This window comes from Arachis ipaensis, chromosome B07 (genome assembly GCF_000816755.2).
Source record: "Arachis ipaensis cultivar K30076 chromosome B07, Araip1.1, whole genome shotgun sequence".
In the NCBI taxonomy this organism is placed as follows: Eukaryota; Viridiplantae; Streptophyta; class Magnoliopsida; order Fabales; family Fabaceae; genus Arachis; species Arachis ipaensis.
Window position 1 is genome coordinate 46,840,544 of NC_029791.2, and position 21,756 is coordinate 46,862,299.

Sequence of the window (21,756 nt, forward strand, 5' to 3'; positions counted from 1 at the left end):
GTTCATGATCATGTGGAGTCACAAAATAAATATAAAAATTGAAAACGGAATAAAAAACAGCAGAAGAAAAATCACACCCTAGAGGAAGCATCTGCCTGGCATTGAACGCCAGAACAGAGCATGGTTCTGGTGCTGAACGCCCAAAATGGGCATCATCTGGGCGCTGAACACCAGAATTGCACCCTGGAGAGGAGCTGGCGCTAAACGCCCAGAACAAGCATGGTTCTGGCGTTCAACGCCAGAAATGGGCAACAAATGGGCGTTGAACGCCCAAAATGGGCACCAACCTGGCGCTGAACGCCCAGAGTTGTGTGCAAGGGCATTTTACATGCCTAATTTGGTGCAAGGTTGTGAATCCTTGAACACCTCAGGATCTGTGGACCCCACAGGATCATCTCAGGATCTGTGGACCCCACAGGATCCCCACCTACCTCCACTCACTCTCTTCTCTCTTCTCAATCATCCTCTATTCCCAATAAACACTCTTCCCCATAAACTTACCCAATAAACTCCACCTACCTTCAAAATTCAAAATCAATTTCCCACCCAAACCCACCCATATGGCCGAACCTTAACCCCTCTCCCTTTCCTATATAAAGCCCTCCATTCTTCTTCATTTTCACACAACACAACCCTCTCTTCTCTTCTTGGCCGAAACACACCCCCCTTCCTCTCCATATTTTCTTCTTCTTCTTCATCTATTCTTTCTTCTCTTGCTCGAGGGTGAGCAATATTCTAAGTTTGGTGTGGTAAAAGCATAAGCTTTTTGTTTTTCCATTACCATTGATGGCACCTAAGACCGGAGAATCCTCTAGAAAAGGAAATGGGAAGACAAAAGCTTCCACCTCCGAGTCATGGGAGATGGAAAGGTTCATCTCCAAAGCCCATCAAGACCACTTCTATGATGTTTTGTCCAAGAAGAAGGTGATCCCCGAGGTCCCTTTCAAACTCAAAAGAAATGAGTATCCGGAGATCCGACATGAAATTCAAAGAAGAGGTTGGGAAGTTCTAACAAATCCCATCCAACAAGTCGGCATCCTAATGGTTCAAGAGTTCTATGCCAATGCATGGATCACCAAGAACCATGATCAAAGTAAGAACCCGAATCCAAAGAACTATGTTACAATGGTTCGGGGGAAATACTTAGATTTTAGTCCGGAGAATGTAAGGTTGGCGTTCAACTTGCCAAACATGGAAGAGAACGCACGCCCCTACACAAGGAGAGTAGCAAGGGCAAATAAAAAGGATCCCAAGGCTTTGAGCATCAGTGGATAGGAGGGCCTAAAGGAATAAAATTCTGGTCTAAGCGGCTAAACCAAGCTGTCCCTAACCATGTGCTTATGGCGTGAAGGTGTCAAGTGAAAACTTGAGACTGAGCGGTTAAAGTCAAGGTCCAAAGAAAAAAAAAGAGTGTGCTTAAGAACCCTGGACACTTCTAATTGGGGACTCTAGCAAAGCTGAGTCACAATCTGAAAAGGTTCACCCAATTATGTGTCTGTGGCATTTATGTATCCGGTGGTAATACTGGAAAACAAAATGCTTAGGGCCACGGCCAAGACTCATAAAAAAAGCTGTGTTCAAGAATCATCATACTGAACTAGGAGAATCAATAACACCATCTGAACTCTGAGTTCCTATAGAAGCCAATCATTCTGAACATCAATGGATAAAGTGAGATGTCAAAACTATTCAAGAGGCAAAAAGCTATAAGTCCCGCTCATTTAATTGGAGCTATGTTTCTTTGAGAGTTTGGAATTTATAGTATATTCTCTTCTTTTTATCCTATTTGATTTTCAGTTGCTTGGGGACAAGCAACAATTTAAGTTTGGTGTTGTGATGAGCGGATAATTTATACGCTTTTTGGCATTGTTTTCAGTATGTTTTTAGTAGGATCTAGTTACTTTTAGGGATGTTTTTATTAGTTTTTATGTTAAATTCACATTTCTGAACTTTACTATGAGTTTGTGTGTTTTTCTGTGATTTCAGGTATTTTCTGGCTGAAATTGAGAGACTTGAGCAAAAATCAGATTCAGAGGTTGAAGAAGGACTGCTGATGCTGTTGGATTCTGACCTCCCTGCACTCAAAATGGGTTTTCTGGAGCTACAGAACCCAAAATGGCGTGCTTCCCATTGCTTTGGAAAGTAGACATCCAGGGCTTTCCAGCAATATATAATAGTCCATACTTTGGCCAAGTTTAGATGACGCAAACTGGCGTTCAATGCCAGTCCTCTGCCCAAATCTGGCGTCCAGTGCCAGAAACAAGCTGCAAAGTGGAGTTCAACGCCCAAACTGGCACAAAAGCTAGCGTTCAATTCCAGGAATAACCTCTACACGTGTAACATTCAAGCTCAGCCCAAGCACACACCAAGTAGGCCCCAGAAGTGGATTTCCGAGTAGGATTCAATGATTGAATGACTGTGACGAGCTTCAAACTCGCGAGTGATGGGCGTAGTGACAGACGCAAAAGGATAGTAAATCCTATTCCAGCATGATCGGGAACCTCAGATGATTAGCCATTCTTACTCTTTAAGATTCTGCTCATTTACTTTCTGCAACTTTAAATTCACTGCTATTTACATTCTGTTGCTTCAATTTCACTTTAATTCACCAATGTTAGCTTGACTAAACTAATCACCCACTAAAGTTGCTTGATCCATCAATCCCTGTGGGATCGACCTCACTCTAAGTGAGTTTTACTACTTGATGCGACCCAGTACACTTGCCGGTGAGTTTTGTGTGGAATCTGATTTTCACCCATCAACCACTCATTTAGTGACTGTCGAATAAAGTAACAGATCCCAGAGGTGCTCCTTTGATCAATTTAGTCACCAATAAAATCTGCATCACAATAACCCACTATAATAAACTCATCAGATTTAAGATACCTGATGAGCGGATAATTTATACGCTTTTTGACATTGTTTTTAGTATATTTTTAGTAGGATCTAGTTACTTTTAGGGATGTTTTCATTAGTTTTTATGTTAAATTCACATTTCTGGACTTCACTATGAGATTGTGTGTTTTTCTGTGATTTCAGATATTTTTTGACTGAAATTGAGGGACTTGAGCAGAAATCAGATTCAGAGGTTGAAGAAGGACTGCTGATGCTGTTGGATTCTGACCTCCCTGCACTCAAAATGGATTTTCTGGAGCTACAGAACTTGAAATGGCGCGCTTCCAATTGCGTTGGAAAGTAGACATCCAGGGCTTTTCAGCAATATATAATAGTCCATACTTTGGCCAAGAATAGACGATGTAAACTGGCGTTCAACGCCAGCTCTCTGCCCAAATTTGGCGTCCAGCGCCAGAAAAGGATCCAAAACCAGAGTTGAACGCCAGAAATGGATCAAAACCTGGCGTTCAACTCCACAAATGGCCTCTGCACGTGTAACACTCAAGCTCAGCCCAAGCACACACCAAGTGGGCCCCGGAAGTGGATTTATGCATCAATTACTTACTCATGTAAACCCTAGTAGCTAGTTTATTATAAATAGGACTCTTTACTATTGTATTTGACATCTTTGGATCTTTGGATTATCTTTTGATCCTTTGATCATCTTGGAACGCATTGTTCTTAGACCAGGGGGGCTGGCCATCTCGGCCATGCCTGGACCTTTCACTTATGTATTTTCAACGGTAGAGTTTCTACACTCCATAGATTAAGGTGTGGAGCTCTGCTGTTCCTCAAAGATTAATGCAAAGTACTACTGTTTTCTATTCAATTCATCTTATTTCGCTTCTAAGATATTCATTCGCACTTCAACCTGAATGTGATGAACGTGACAATCATCATCATTCCCTATGAACGCGTGCCTGACAACCACTTCCGTTCTACACTAGATTGAATGAGTATCTCTTAGATCTCCTAACCAGAATCTTCGTGGTGTAAGCTAGAATGATGGCGACATTCAAGAGAATCCGGAAAGTCTAAACCTTGTCTGTGGTATTCCGAGTAGGATTCAATGATTGAATGACTGTGACGAGCTCCAAACTCGCGATTACAGGGCGTTAGTGACAGACGCAAAAGGATAGTAAATCCTATTCCAGCATGATCGAGAACCGACAGATGAATAGCCGTGCCGTGACAGGGTGCGTGAGCATATTATTCACTGAGAGGATAAGATGAAGCCATTGACAAGGGTGATGCCTCCAGACGATTAGCCGTGCCGTGACAGGGCATTGGATCATTTTCCCGAGAGATGATCGAAAGTAGCCATTGACAGTGGTGATGTATCACATAAAGCCAGCCATGGAAAGGAGTAAGACTGACTGGATGAAGATAGCAGGAAAGCAGAGGTTCAGAGGAACGAAAAGCATCTCCATTTGCTTATCTGAAATTCTCACCAATGATTTGCATAAGTACTTCTATCCCTATTTTATTAATTATTATTCGAAAACTCCATTGTCAATTTATATCTGCCTGACTGAGATTTACAAGGTGACCATAGCTTGCTTCATACCAACAATCTCCGTGGGATTCGAGGTATTACTTGGACGACCCAGTGCACTTGCTGGTTAGTTGTATCGAAGTTGTGAACCATTGTATTGGCACCATGTTCTTGGCGCCATTGCCAGGGAAAGAAAGAGCCATGAATTTTACATCATTAAAGTGTAATCACGATTACGCGTACCAAGTTGCTCACGTTGCCAGGGATTGTTCGAGCCTGGACATCACAATTTCGTGCACCAATACCATAAACAAAAATCAGAAGTGCCATTTATATATCACATGATTCTTTTGTCGGCTGAAAGATGGGATTCTTTAGGGTGTGATTGGAATCTAGAACAAACTCCAACACTTTGAACTATGTCCGATCTAGAGGAAGTAAGATACACGAGAGATCCAATCATTCCTCTAAACCTAGTCTCATCCACATTTTTGCCATTTTCATCCTTTTCAAGTTTAGATTTTGGATGCATTGGTATGCTCATTGGCTTAGCATTTTCTAAACCAAAATTCTTAACCAACTCTTTGACATATGTTTCTTAGTACCCAAAAATACCACTAGGGGTTTGTTTGATTTGGAGTCCAAAGAAGAATATGAGTTCTCTCATCATACTCATATCAAACTCACTAGTTATAAATGCACTAAAATTAGCACACAAGGTTGCAACAGCCGATCCAAACACGATATCATCCACATAAACTTGAACTAGAATGAAATGATCACTAGATTTTTTAATAAAAAGAGTTTTATCCGTGGTGCCTCTTTGAAAATCATTTTTCAATAAGAAAGAGCTAAGTCTCTCATACCAAGCTCTAAGGGCTTGTCTCAAACCATAAAGAGCTTTTGAAAGTTTAAAAACATAGTTTGGAACATTTTTGTTTTCAAAACCAGGAGGTTGCGCCACGTATACCTCTAAATCAATAACACCATTTAAAAAGGCACATTTGACATCCATTTGAAAAAGTTTGAACCCTTTGTGTGCAACATAAACAAGTAACAATCTTCTTACTTCTATTCTTGCAACCGGAGAAAACAACTCATTAAAGTCAATTCCCTCTTCTTGATCATACCCTTGAGCCACTAGTCTTGCTTTCTTCCTTGCAATGCTACCATCTTCTCCCAACTTGTTTTGAAAGATCCACTTAGTTTTCGTCACCTTTTTCCCATTGAAACTTGGCACCAATGTCCAAACTTCATTTTTCTCAAATTGAATCAACTCTTCTTCCATTGCTTTGACCCATGATGGATCCTCAAGGGCTTTCTCCACATCTTGTAGTTCAATTTAAGAAATGAAGACAAGATTATTTTGTTCTATCCTCCTTGTATTTGAGAATCTAGTGGTGACACCTTGTGATGGATCTTCTATTATAAATTCTTGTGGATGGGTTTTTAATAACTTCTATTCTCTGGGTTTGGGTGATATGAGAGTAGATTTGGTCTGGTCTAGTTTGGTTCAAGACTATTGAGATTTCTAGAATTTTCTGTCGTGGTAGGAGACAAAATGGATTTGTCTCTTGCATTTTGCTCTGCAGAGTCAGGGACTTCTTGCAAGGATTCTGATTTATCTTAAACTTGGGCTCTACTTAGGTTCTATTCAGCTTGATTTCCAATATCATTATCTTCTACAACACTTAAAACAGAATTAGAATCACAGAAAGTAACATGTATGGTTTCTTCAATTGTCCTATATTCTTTAATGTATACTCTATAAGCCTTGCTAGTGGTTGAGTATCCTACAAAAGTACATTCATATCACTTTGGATCAAATATTCCAAGATTTTCTTTTGTATTCAATATAAAATATTTACATCCAAAGACATGAAAGTATCTAGATTTGAAAAAGTTCCTTTCCATAGCTCATAGGTTTTTTTTTTTAATTTTTATGGTAGTTCGATTTAAAATATAACATGTTGTATTTATAGCTTCATTCCAAAGGAATTTGGGTATATCACTTTCACAAAGCATGGCTAGAGCCATATCTTGAAGACTTCTATTTCTCCTTTTCACACACCATTTTGTTGAGGTGTTCTAGGATAAGCTAAATTGTGTGATATACCAAATTCATCACAAAATGATTCAAAATATTGATTTTCAAATTCTTTTCTGTGATCACTCCTAATAGAAGTAATCTTCAAATCTTTTTGCATAAAATAATAAATGAAGGCTGAAAAGGCATCATTCTTATGAGCTAGAAAAAAAACTCAATCAAATCTAGTATAGTCGTCAACCACAACTAAGCCATAGTGTTTACCTCCTAGGTTTTGAGTTCTAGTAGGACCAAAAAGATCAATCTGTAGCAACTCCAATGGTCTCTTAGTTGAAATATCTTCCTTGGGCTTGAAAGAACTTTTGGTTTGTTTACCCATTTGACAAGCATCACAAGTGACATCTTTGTCTAATTGAATTTTAGGAAGACCCCTAAATATATCCTTTATAATAACAAGTTTAGAAATTTGAAACATGCTAGCATGTCCTAATTTCTTATGTCAAAACCATTTTTCCAATTCCATGGAGGTAAAGCATGCGACATCTTGTTCTTTAAGTTCCTCTAATGTAAGACCATACACGTTATTACATCTTTTTGCGGCAAACAAAACATCACCAGATTTTTCATTAACAACTAAGCATTCTAACCTTTTGAAAGTAACCCAATATCCTAAATCACAAAGTTAACTAATGCTTAGAAGGTTGTGCTTCAAACCATTAACCAAGAATACATTATTTATGATGGTGAAAAAATTCTTACCAACTTTACCTACGGCTTTGATCTTTGCTTTTCCATCATCACTAAAAGTTGCAAAACCTCCATCGTACTTGTTGAGTTTGATGAAGAATGTAGACTTTCCGGTCATATGCCTTGAGCATCCACTGTCCAAGTACCACATATCCTTCTTCTTATTGGATGCAAGGTAAATCTACACAATACTTTAGGTGACCTTAGGTATCCAAATCAATTTGGATTCTTTGATGTTAAACCATCTTGGTTGCCCAAGAGAATTAAAATTGCTAACAACCTTGTAAACTTTATTTCTAACTTTCTTTTTAAAAATAAAACATTGAGGAGATGAATGACCATGTTTTTTGCATGATTGACAATGATTCCTTTTGTAGATTTTTCAAAATGATGAAAAATGTTTGAAATCTTCTATTATTAAAAGTTGAAGCTTCAGTTTTAACAAAGGTTTTTTTAAAACAAGCTTCATTCTTTTTATGATATTGATAAACCACTATTTTATGATAAATTTTAGATTGAAATGAGTGGATTTCATTAATTTATCTTGCATTTATTCACTAAAATACCATGATTTTGTGAATTTCTCCTAATTGTTCTTAACGATTAAAATATGCTTTTATGGCCCTTAAATCACTAAATTCAATTCATTTTTATTCCATTCGATGTCTTGATGTGTTTGTTGAGTGATTTCAGGATTAGAAGGCAAGGATGACTTGAAGAAGTGAAGAAAAGGCATGTAAAAGTGGAGAATTCATGAAGAAATGAAGTTTTGAAAATCTGCCCAGTTGTGCGTACTCATGCCACATGCATACGCATCTTTTAGAAAATCGCCAATTTGCATGTACGCATGCCTCATGCATAAGCATGACTGTCAATGTAAACCCCACATAATTAGTAATAATTATTCAATAAATTAATTATTCATAAAAAAATTAGAAAATAAAATTTTATTAATCCAATGAGATAAAAATATTAAAAATATGAATTTCGGCACTAATTTTAAAGATTTGGCTCAAAATTGGGCCAGCAAGCCAAACCGGTCAAACCGGGCCTAAACCGGGCCCAAGACCCAACCCATATACACCAACTCAGCTCTCTCTCACCAAAAACATTTCATTCCACGCTGAATACACCAAGGGAGAGCTCCACAACCCTAACCTGTCATTCAAACTCATATAACTTCCAATCCGGAGCTCCGATCGCTGCACCGTTTGCGGCCACGTATCCACCACGTCGAGCTCTACAAATCCCACTAACCAATTTGATAAAGAAATTTTGATTTCATTCTCAGCATCTCTTCTCCCTAATTTTTGAAAATTTTACTATGCGTATTGAGATTTGTGGTTGTTTTGGTGTTTTAGGATCAAATTAACTTGAAAAAATTAGTGAGTTTTGTTGGATTGATGCATGGGTAAGGTAAGAACCCTCAAAACCCTTGTGAATTCTTTGATTATATGAGGTTGGGTATTGTACTTGTGCATATGGATGTAATTATATGAATTAGGTAGTATATATGTGACATTGGAACATATTTGGGGAGATTAGAAGTTTGGTTTGAGCTTTGGGTGCTGGAATCTTGGTGGTGGAGGCTTGAGATTTTGCTAAATTGAGGTGTCTTTGGCATAGGGAGGAATCGGCCAAGGTATGATTTTGGTTTCTCGTAAATAATATATAATGTAACGTGAAAACTTAGGCTAGACGACCTAGGATAAGTTAAATTACGTGTTCAGTGCATATTTAGTGGTTTTAGTTGATGTAATATGTGATGAATTTATGTGGTATGGTTGATTTGATGGTTACTAATATGAATGTGGTTGATGTTTGATGAAATGATGATTTTGATGAATGATAATGATACATTGATGATTATGTATAAAATTGTAGTGAATATGGATTGTTGGGTTGGACTTAATGAAATTGTGTATTGGTGTGTCATTGAGGGAATGAAAAGTGTTGAGATATAGTTTTGTTTATTTTGGTGCTGTTTAGAAGCTTGGAATGTTGGTATTGAGTTGATAAATTGGTAAAAATAGAGGTTTGTGATTTTGAGAAAAATTGATTTTTGACTGAACTCAGCGGGCCATAACTCGGCTTCCAAACCCTCAAACTTTTCTAAACTTGTCTTAGATTAAAATTGGGTTCTTGAAGTTTATGTCGTTCAAAGAACAAACTAAAAATGATTTTTAACGAAATCGTTTGGTATGTAAAAGTTTTACGTAAAAGTACTTTTTCAAAAATTAAACAATGTTTTACCATTCCTGAGGGGCATGTGATAAACTACTATTTTACAGTTTATCTTGTGCTTAATTGAGTAGTTTTTATCAACTCTTTACCCACTTATTCGTACTATTTGCATGGTTTTACAATTCCTTCCCAGAATTTGTGCGATGATTGAAAACATGCTTCTTTGGCCTTATATTTGCTAATATTAATCCTCTCTTATCACCATTAGATGTCTTGACATGTGTGTTAAGTGATTTCAGAGATTACAGGGCAGGAATGGCTCAGAGGATGGAAAGAAAGCATGCAAAAGCGGAAGGAATACAAGAAACTGAAGGAACTGCAAAGCTGTCAGCCTGACCCTCTCGCACTAAAACGGCTATAACTCGAGCTACAGAGGTCCAAATGACGCGGTTCCAGTTGCGTTGGAAAGCTAACGTCTGAAGCTTCAATTTGATATATAATATACCATAGTTACCCTGACGCTAGGCGACGCGGACGCGTCGTAGTGACGAAAAATCAGCGTGTTTGAATTCGCAACTAGCGAATTCTGGGCTGTTTCCGACCCAGTTTGCGGCTCAGAAAACACAGATTAGAGGCTATAAAGTGGGGGAATGCATCCATTCATGATTAGGCTCTCATAATTTACAATTTTAGGATTAGATGTAGTTTTTAGAGAGAGAGGTTCTCTCCTCTCTCTTAGGATTTAGAATTAGGATTCATTTCACTTTATGATTATTTCATCTTCTGCAATAACAGGTTCAATGTTCCTTTTATTTATTTTTTTCCAATTAATTTATGAACTCTTCCATGTTACATATGATTAATGTTATTTGAGGTATTTCAGTTTATTATTGCTTTCTTTTATTCATGTTACTGTTGCTTCCAATCTAAAGACATTTTTATTCCAGTAGATTTACTTTTCCCTTTTGGTCTTGGTTAAGAAATCAGTAACTCAAGAGTTATCAAACTCAAACATGATTGATAATTGTTATCTTTACTAATTGAATTGAACTTCAATAATCCCAATCTTTCCTTAGGGATTAACTAGGATTTTGAAGATCAAACTAATTAGTCACTTGACTTTTCTTTACTTAAAGTAAAGACTAACTGAGTGGAATTAAGATTCAATCTTCATCATCATTGATAAGGATAACTAGGATAGGACTTCTAATTTCTCATACCTTGCCAAAATTTTATTTTACAGTTATTTATTTATTTTACAGTAACATTTAAATTACTTGTTCTTCATTCTCAAAACCCCAATTTACAAACTCATAACCAATAATAAGAACATACCTCCCTGCAATTCCTTGAGAAGACGACCCGAGGTTTAAATACTCGGTTATCAATTTTAAAGGGGTTTGTTACTTGTGACAACCAAAACGTTTGTACGAAGGGATTTCTGTTGGTTTAGAAACTATATCTACAACGTGACTGTTTTCATAAAATTCTTTACTGGCAAAAATCCTAATGTCAAAATGGCGTCGTTGCCGGGGAATTGCAAACGTGTGCCTTATTATTGGTTATTGTAAATATTTGCTTTTTACCTGTTTATTTGTTTTTATTTTTGTTTTTATTTTTTCTTTTTCGTAAATTAAGAGGTTATTGGTTTTTATCCAGTTATTAAAAATTTTTTCAAAAAATTTTTTCTTAGTGTTCATCTTGATCTTCAAGTTGTTCTTCGTGTTTATCTTGACCTTCAAGTTGTTCTTAGTTGTTTTCTTCGTTCTGATCTAAAAATTTTAAGTTTGGTGTCATTTTATTGTTTTTCTCTTTCCTCATTAAATTCAAAAATTCAAAATTTAAAACTCAAATTTCAAATTTCAAATTTCAAATCTTTTTCAAAAATCATATCTTTTTCAAAAATCTTATCTTATCTTATTTCAAAAATCAAATTTCAAATTTCAAATTTCAAATTTCAAAATTTTTTAAATTCAAAATTTAAATAACCTTTTAATTTAAATTCGTTTTTATTTTAATTTTTAATTTTTATTAGCTACCATGAATTCTCACCCCTCTTGCTTTGAGTTTGGTTCTAAATCTGTTGAAAGGAGTGGAAGCTATAACAGGAATATGCATAAAGGTCTAAGCAATCAAAGATGGATGGAGCCAAGAGGATCTGATCAACCCTTTAGGTAACAACACCCTCCAAGATATCATGGGCAAGGACCACTCTACAATGCATACCAAGCTGATAGATATGGTGGACCCCCTTGTAATTACCAACAAGCCCCACCCTGTGCTTATGAACCACCTCCCCAACATACCTTTGAACCACCAAACTCACAAGCCCCTTTCTGCCATTTACCTCCATATGACCCTAACCCTCAACCACCATACCAACCACCTTATGAGCCATATGAACCATATATAGAACCACCCCAATTCCAACCTAATTACTCCCAAGAACCACTACCTCAATATTTGCCATCTCCATATCCATCAATCCAAGAGTACTATGATCCTACTATTGATAGCCGAGCGCAACAAGAATCAACGGATCGTCTCACGAAAACATGTGCAAAACTTCAAGCAACCCTTCACCAATTGAATCAAGCAATAAATAGACTACCTTCCCGACGTTCGGACACTCAAGGAACCCCCATGGCTTTATGTGGGCAATTTAATGAAGAACACAGCATGAAGGAGATACTAGAAACTCTAGTGGATAGTACGGAACATGACTTTGTACTGGAACAAGTGGAGGAAGCTGTAATTATTGAAGAAGAAGAATTGGTTGAAGACTTGGGAGATGCTGAACCTCCATGGGAAAGTCAAGACATAGAGCCTCCTTCCAAGATGGTTGCATTTGATGTTAAGGAGGGTGTACAACCTCCAAGGCATGTCATGGTTAAGGACTTGGAAGAGGCCGATCAAGAGATGGAGACTAAAGAAGAAGAAGCACAGCCTCCCATGTCCTTGGTGAGTAATGAAAAAGAGATTGAATTAGAAAAAAGCTACCAAGAGGAAGAGGTTGATATTGAAGAAACTTGCAAAGAGGTGGAAGTTGTCAAAGAGCACAAGGGAGTGGAGCTTGAAATCACCTTGCCAAAGTTATTGGAGACTCCTCCCCTAAGTTGCCATCATCCTTTACAACATTCAAGTGGGTAAAATTCATATCCCTTAGCTTTCTAATTCCACTTGAATATGGGCTACTGGAGACGGACGGTCAACTTAGAGCTCTTTGTGGCATAAAGAGTAAGAGGAAGATGGTCAGTGGTAAGAATTGTCCTGCAAGGTTCATTATGGTTGGAAGCTTTAAGTTTAAACGTAAAAGTTGGTGCAGAGCTCAATTGAATGGGTCTAGGAAGTTGTTTGGATGCTTCAATGAGAATTCTAAAGCTGAACCACACGGATGGAACAATATTGCTCAACAAGAAGACGGGTACAAAAGTAAGATTTGGGACCCCGGAATTCAGTCTAGAAATCAACACTCTTGGGGCCTTGTCACTTGCTTTAACTTACTTGAAGGCTTTCTGCACCTTGTTTGGGATCCCGGAGGCTGTTGGCATTCCAAACATTGGTGGAGATTTCTGGATGAACTTTCTCTCTCCTTTCTTACTTTCTTTTTCTTCATCTTTTTAACTTCTCATCCTTTTTCATTTTCATTTTATTTTATTTAATTTATTTGCATACTTTTATTCATTGCATATTTTTATTTTTCTAAATTTATTATTTTACCATTGTTGTTCAAATGTTCTTATTCAACTGTTACATCTTTTCTGGTATTTTCTTGGTGCTTGGTGACTTGTTTAATTCTGATTGAGTAATATTATTTAAATCAATGCCAATCTTTTATATTTGTATTACTTTTGCATTGACATGAATTTATATTATCTCTCCTCCCCCACTCTCTTCCCCATTATTGCAAGTTTTGCACCATTGGTATGCCATGGCTTCTATTGTTTTCTCACATACATATTGAAGCTTCCATGTAATTGAGACCCTTATCATCTGGCATTACCACCCATACTTCATTTATTTTCTTATCTTTACTTCTGGGTATTACTGTTCTTCTTTTTCTCTTCTTTCAGGCTGGCCACCGAAGACGAAAAAAGGGAGAAACTTCTAAAAGGGGAGACAAACAAGTCCATCTGTACAATCCTTGAAGAAAAGCATCAATTGGAACAACCCGTCCACCTGCACATCTCAGCATGCACCGAGGACGGTGCAATCTTTAAGTGTGGAGAGGTCGATACCGATCTCCATGGGTTAGTTATCTTCTTCTCAACACCAATGTTTTATTTTCTCTGTTAATTCATTGTTGCATTTGCATATTTAATTGCATGTTTGTTTGATTTTATGCATTTAGTACTACTTGGTTGAAGTAATATTTTTTTTTTCAAGAAATTTTATAGTATTTCACTAATTTAAATCAAAATTTTTGTATTCAAATTGTTTGAAGTTGTATTTGGAATATGATTTTTGAGTTAAAGAACACACAACCTGTGAGATTTGAGCTTATTTATATGGTTACATTATTTAACCATAAATGTTTTATTCCTATGTGTTTCCATCTCTATGATTGTAATCTATATTTTGTTCCAATCTATATGTCCATTATTTAGTGTATTTACATGCTTGTATATGATTGAGGCCATTGTTTGATTTTAGCTCACTTATCCCAAATAAGTCTACCTTTTAAATCACCCTTGTCAGCCACTTTGAGCCTTTTAATCCCCATTTATTCTGTATTTTACCACATCACTAGCCTTAAGCAGAAAAACAATTAAATATCCCAATTGAATCTTTGGTTAGCTTAAGATAGGGATTGTGCAACAATTAAGTGTGGGGAAACTGTGGGAACTTGGGTTAATAAGGGAATGTATCATGTTTCTAATTTTGAATATTGGAAAATTTGGGTACCTACTCATGTAAAACAGAAAATTAAAAATTCCATGTGCATTGATATGTTATTCTAGTTTTTATGTCTCTCTAAAAAAAAAAAAGAGAAAAAGAAAAAAAAAGAGAAAAAGAAAAAGAGAAAAAATATATAATATAAATAAATAAATAAGGGGACAAAATTACCCAATATTAAGTTAATAAAAGATCAATGCATATGTGATAAAATTAAAGAAAAATTGATACATGAGTATGTAATGCAAAAGTGAAAACTATGGGTAGCTAGGCATGATTCTAGAGTTATATAGAGTATATGTATGTTAGGTGAAAGCTTAGGTTAATTAAAGATTCAATTTATAAAGCTCACTTAGCCATATACATATACCCTTACCCTTACCTTAGCCCCATTACAACCTTGAAAAGACCTCATGATGTTTGCATTGGTATATTAAATATTGTTGATTGGTTAGGTAAAGAACAAATTTTAGAAAGCATGACTAAAGAAGAGTAGAGTGATTGACCCTAGACACTTGAGAGTTAGAGTGATATACACTACCAGTAAGGGTTCAGTACTCAATTCTATGTTCCCTGCTTTTATGAGCTATCTTCTTACAAGTTTACTTGTCTTTTATTGTATAATTTGAATTAGTGAAATCTGATTTATGTCTGTCTTGGAGAACTTATTTATTTTTAAACCAAGTAGATAAAAACATTTTGCATATAGTTGCATTCATATAGATAGGTTGCATTTCATATATTTTACCATTCCTCTTCATCTTTATAGCTTCTCTTGAGCTTAGCATGAGGACATGCTAGTGTTTAAGTGTGGGGAGGTTGATAAACTACTATTTTACGGTTTATCTTGTGCTTAATTGAGTGGTTTTTATCAACTCTTTACCCACTTATTCATACTTTTTGCATGGTTTTACAATTCCTTCCCAGAATTTGTGCTATGATTGAAAACATGCTTCTTTGGCCTTATATTTGCTAATATTAATCCTCTCTTATCACCATTAGATGCCTTGATATGTGTGTTAAGTGATTTCAGAGATTACAAGGTAGGAATGGCTTAGAGGATGGAAAGAAAGCATGCAAAAGCGGAAGGAATACAAGAAACTGAAGGAACTGCAAAGCTGTCAGCCTGACCCTCTCGTACTAAAACGACTATAACTCGAGCTACAAAGGTCCAAATGATGCGGTTCCAGTTGCGTTGGAAAGCTAACGTCCGGGGCTTCGATTTGATATATAATATGCCATAGTTGCCTTGATGCTAGGTGACGCGAACGCGTGCTCCACGTGGACGCGTCGCAGTGTCGAAAAATCAGCGTGTTTGAATTCGCAACCAGCGAATTCTGGGCTGTTTCCGACCCAATTTGCGGCCCAGAAAACACAGATTAGAGGCTATAAAGTGGGGGAATACATTTTTTCATGATCAGGCTCTCATAATTCACAATTTTAGGATTAGATGTAGTTTTTAGAGAGAGAGATTCTCTCCTCTCTCTTAGGATTTAGAATTAGGATTCATTTCACTTTATGATTATTTCATCTTCTGCAATAACAGGTTCAATGTTCCTTTTAGTTATTTTTTTCCAATTAATTTATGAACTCTTCCATGTTACATATGATTAATGTTATTTGAGGTATTTCAGTTTATTATTGCTTTCTTTTATTCATGTTACTGTTGCTTCCAATCTAAAGACATTTTTATTCCAGTAGATTTACTTTTCCCTTTTGGTCTTGGTTAAGAAATCAGTAACTCAGGAGTTATCAAACTCAAACATGATTGATAATCATTATCTTTACTAATTGAATTGAACTTCAATAATCCCAATCTTTCATTAGGGATTAACTAGGATTTGAAGATCAAACTAATTAGTCACTTGACTTTTCTTTACTTAAAGTAAAGACTAACTGAGTGGAATTAAGATTCAATCTTCATCATCATTGATAAGGATAACTAGGATAGGACTTCTAATTTCTCATACTGATGGTGTTTTTATGGAAAAAACGAATTCCAAACACACAAAACTAACCGGCAAGTGCACCGGGTCGCATCAAGTAATAAAACGCATGGGAGTGAGGTCGATCCCACAGGGATTGAAGGATTGAGCAATTTTGGTTTAGTGGTTGATTTAGTCAAGCGAATCAAGATTTGGTTGAGTGATTTGTGTTTGACAGAAGCTAAATTGCATGAAATTAAAAGGGAGAGGGACAATTGGCAAGAATTTAAAGTGCAGAGAAATTAAAGAGGCTGAATCTTAAAGTGCAAGTAATATAAATTGCAGAAACTTAGATTGCAAGAAATGTAAATTTCAGAATCTTAAAGTGCAAGAAATGTAAATGGCTTGAATTGTAAAGGGAATTGGGAATGGGATTTGCAGAAATCAAACAAGGAAAAGTAAAATGCAATAAACAGAAAAGTAGAAGATGACTTGAATTAAACCGGATCTAAAACGGAATTGAGAAAAAGCTTGGTGTAGCAACGAAATAAGGAAATTGAAATTGAAAACTGTAGATCTCAGGACTCAAGAGACTAGATAGCTGAGTCTAGATCTCACTGCCTTCCTAGATCTAGCAAGAACAATTGCAAAGGAAATAAAGAAATGTAAATTGCAGAAGAGTAGAAGCCGAAGCAGTTAACAGAAATGGAAATTCAATTATGCAGAAAATTAAACGAGATCTCAAGGTGAGATTGAAACAGAATTTCTTCAATTCTCCACCCAAGATCCAAAACAAGAAAAGTAAAGAGTGCTGAGCAAGAACAAGGAAGAAGAGAGATTAATTCTCCTCCCAAATTCTCTAGAATTCTAAAGCAACAAAATTCAAAAATGTAAAGGTGAGCTCTCTGTAAGTGTTCCGAAATTCTCTCCAAAGAAAAGCTCCCTTTAAAACTTAAATCCAAAGATATTTATACACTTTCTTCAAATGGTCTTCAAGCCTTGAATTGGGCCTTTGCTCTTGATGGAATTGGGTTGATAAAGGCCTTGGTTGATTGCTCTTGGAGTTGGAGAAATATCCATTGTGAACTGGGTTGTAAATCATAAAAGCTTGAGTAAAAGTTTGAGGCAAACTTTTACTCAAGCTTTTTATACCAGATGGCTTCACTTGCTGCTACCAACGTTTGGGCTAAAGTTTGAGGTCAAACTTTTGCTCAAACGTTGGTCCCCTTGTGTATATGTGTGGCGCCAACGTTTGCCAAAAAGCTTGAGGCAAACGTTGGCGCAAGCTTTTCTCCTCCAGGGTGTAGTGTGGCGCCAACGTTTGCCAAAAAGTTTGAGGCAACCGTTGGCGCAAGCTTTTCTCCTCCAGGGTGTAGTGTGGCGCCAACGTTTGCCAAAAAGTTTGAGGCAACCGTTGGCGCAAGCTTTTCTCCTCCAGGGTGTTGGTTTTGTGATGCCAACGTTTGCCAAAAAGTTTGAGGCAAACGTTGGCTCCAGCTTTTCTCCCAAAGGTTTGAGCTAAAGTTTGAGGCAAACTTTGGCTCAAGCTTTTTTCCTCTGGAATGTTTTCAACTCTTCTAAAAGTTTGAGCTAAAGTTTGAGGCAAACTTTGGCTCAAACTTTTTGTTCTCTCTTGCTCCTAGCCATTCTTTCTTCCTTCAACCTTCTTCAAAACTCTTTTCACCTATCATCAATCAATCCTAAGTGTCATGTCTCAAAGCGGCTCTTTAGATAAGCTTTCAATCAATACTCCTAAACCAGTTGGTTTTAAGGTATTAGGCGTTAAAGCACCCCTAAGGATTTACTTACTCAAGCCTCTCTCTTTGACACAATTTGACCACAAGCATTTACTAGGATAACAACTCTTTGAGTTCTTGTTTCTTTCTTCTTTTCTTCCTAGTAATTGATGCTCAGAGCCTTGGGCCATGTTCTTTTTGTTTTTGTATTTTCTTTATTTTCTTTTGTTTTGTTTGCTGCTTCTTGGATCAATAAATGTTTGAGAATCTCCACAACACTTCTTTGAACTCTATGTCCCGCCTATGAGCTCCCATGCAAGTTTTTATAAGCATGCAACCTCAATACATAATCATACAACTAGAACCACCACTTCTCCTAATCTTTTGCTTGCCTCAAAATTGTTTAATTCCTCAACCCTTCTTTTCAAAGAACTTTCATGTGATGCATTTTTTTTTTAATTATTGAGTGCAAACAAGTTTTGGAGATAGTGTTGTAAATGATCAAGCATCTTGTTTATTGAATTGCAAAAAACTATATTAGACAGAAGGACAGATAGGGGTATAATATAACTTTCAATCACAGCAATATCTGATAATGAATAATACAACCTTTTGGAGTCTACTTGCTGTCCTCTTCCTCATCATCATTGCTGGTCTTCACATTCCTCTTTCATCTCTTTGATTGATAATGCTAAATCTTCCCAAAAGTTTGTATGGTACTCTGCAGTGATATTGAAAGTTTCTTGTTCCCCAAGCACTTAGAAACAATGGTTAGCATGCATGATTTATTTGTGGGCCTTTGAACTTACTTTGGTGTGGGAACACCAAACTTAGTACCTTGCCAATGGTTCTCATGCATCAGATTAACCATGTGTGGAACTCTTTTTCTTTTTTTCAAAAGCAATAGAACTAAAGACTAGGAAACAGCAGAATAGTTAGCTAGTTCGTCTAGATGCTTGAAGCTAGCATTATGCAGAAAGTGAGAATGTGTTTTATGATGGGATTTTGGTGGAACACCAAACTTAGAATCCTTTATTCTCCTTTATATTATTTTGGTGTGTAACACCAAACTTAGCTTCTTGCAATATAGATGAAGTTAATTAACCTTTTTATTAAAATAACTATGGAAAGAAAACTACCTCAGGTTGGGTTGCCTCCCAACAAGCGCTCTTTTATTGTCATTAGCTTGACATCCTTCATCCTCTGATCATGGAAGTTGAGGTTTCTGTTGCCTTTGGTTTCCTCCTCTCACTATGGGCTTCCTTTCCTCTGTTTCTTTTTGTGGAATTCCTCTGTGGTGTCTTTCTTTGATGATTATTTCCTTTTTCATAGCCTTCTCACTTTCTTCCCCTACTGCTTTCCCTTTCAACCCAGCAGCTTTTTCACTGTTCTTTGGGTCATCTTCAGTGGCCCTTAGGGATATATTTGCTTCTCTCTCGCCCAATTCAGCAAGGTTTTTAACCAGTTGTTCCATTTGCCTTTCAACTCTTCTGAGTGAGGCCTCTTGGTTCCTGCTTATCATCTCTTGATTTTTCCTTATTTCCTCCTGCTCTACTGTTATCATTTCTTGAACCTTCATGTATCTTTCCATCATCATTTCTAGAACATAGAGTCTTTGAGAGTTTAGAATTGGTTGTGGTTGTGTCAACTGTGATGGTTGATGAGAGTCATTTTGGGCGAGTTGTGAGGTAGGATGGGGTTAGAAGTGTGTGCATTGGGGTGGTGCATGATGGTTGTTGTTGTGGGGGTGGTTTTTATGCTGGTTTTTGAAATTGGGGTTGTTGCAGTTGAAGTCCCTTGGTCTTTGATTTTGGTTTTCAACCCCCCTCCAGTTGGATTGAGTTCTCCAGGGTGGGTTGTACACATCATTCTGAGTCCTACGTTGGAATGTGCTTGATGAGCTATCTGGAGAGTGTGATCGCTCATGACTTTGTTGCTCATAGTTAATTACTCCATAACCGTTTTCAGATTGATTCCAACAATGGGGATTTTGAGGTGAGTTCTGTGCATTTGCCACAGCAAGTTGTAGTTCATCTATTTTTCTGTTCATCAGCTCCAATTGTTGCTTAAGCTGTTGATGTATCTGCTCGCTTTGGGCCATGATTGCATGAATACCTTCAATTTCCTTCTCTTGTGCGAATGGTTGCACTCCTGCCTCTGGTTTAACAGTTCTTTGAGGTGGCTTCAGCTTGACTAGGAGTTCACTCATTAGTTCTTCCCATCCGATGATGTTTCCTTGTGGGAAAGCTTCAAACCACTGAGCAATGTCGTTCATGGTGATGAGTGGTTGCTTGTCATCTAAGGTGGGGATATCGCTCCCATGATTACTGGCATTCATTGAGTTCCCTTCCATGGTCTGCACAATCACATACAATTCAAATGAAGATAGAGTATATTTATGCCAGGATATGATTAAAGGGTTAGTTAACGCAATGTGTCAAACAGTTGGTAAACTTGAGAGATTAATGATCGAAAATCACTTCTCTCGTTGATTTATCAAGCTATGAGAATTATACTCAGCAAGTTAAACCAAGAGAACTTCACTCTATTGCTAAAGTGAGGTTTCAATTAGCTCAGGCAAAAATTCAAACAGTTAGTGTGTCAGTCAAAAATTAGAGAAACAGAAAAGAAAAAGTGCTTGATCTAGATCTCCACTTCACTTAATCATTGTCAATCTATTTCAATCCCTGACAACGGCGCCAAAAACTTGATGTGTATTTTCGGAAAACGAATTCCAAACACACAAAACTAACCGGCAATAGCACCGGGTCGCATCAAGTAATAAAACTCACGGGAGTGAGGTCGATCCCACAGGGATTGAAGGATTGAGCAATTTTGGTTTAGTGGTTGATTTAGTCAAGCGAATCAAGATTTGGTTGAGTGATTTGTGTTTGACAGAAGCTAAATTGCATGAAATTAAAAGGGAGAAGGACAATTGGCAAGAATTTAAAGTGCAGAGAAATTAAAGAGGCTGAATCTTAAAGTGCAAGTAATATAAATTGCAGAAACTTAGATTGCAAGAAATGTAAATTGCAGAATCTTAAAGTGCAAGAAATGTAAATGGCTTGAATTATAAAGGGAATTGGGAATGGGATTTGCAGAAATCAAACAAGGAAAAGTAAAATGAAATAAACAGAAAAGTAGAAGATGACTTGAATTAAACCGGATCTAAAACGGAATTGAGAAAAAGCTTGGTGTAGCGACGAAATAAGGAAATTGAAATTGAAAACTGTAGATCTCAGGACTCAAGAGACTAGATAGCTGAGTCTAGATCTCACTACCTTCCTAGATCCAACAAGAACGATGCAATCGGAAATAAATAAAAGTAAGTTGCAGAATGAGTAGAAGAAGAAGCAATTAACAGAAATGGAAATTCAATTTTGCAGAGATTTAAACAAGATCTCAAGGTGAGATTGAAACAGAATTTCTTCAATTCTCCACCCAAGATCCAAAACAAGAAAAGTAAAGAGTGCTGAGCAAGAACAAGGAAGAAGAGAGATCAATTCTCCTTCCCAATTCTCTAGAATTCTAAAGCAACAATTCAAAAATGTAAAGGTGAGCTCTCTGTAAGTGTTCCGAAATTCTCTCCAAAGAAAAGCTCCCTTTAAAACTTAAATCCTAAGCTATTTATACACTTTCTTCAAATGGTCATTAAGCCTTGAATTGGGCCTTTGCTCTTGATGGAATTGGGTTGATAAAGGCCTTGGTTGATTGCTCTTGGAGTTGGAGAAAGATCCATTGTGAACCGGGTTGTAAATCATAAAAGCTTGAGTAAAAGTTTGAGGCAAACTTTTACTCAAGCTTTTTATACCAAATGGCTTCACTTGCTGC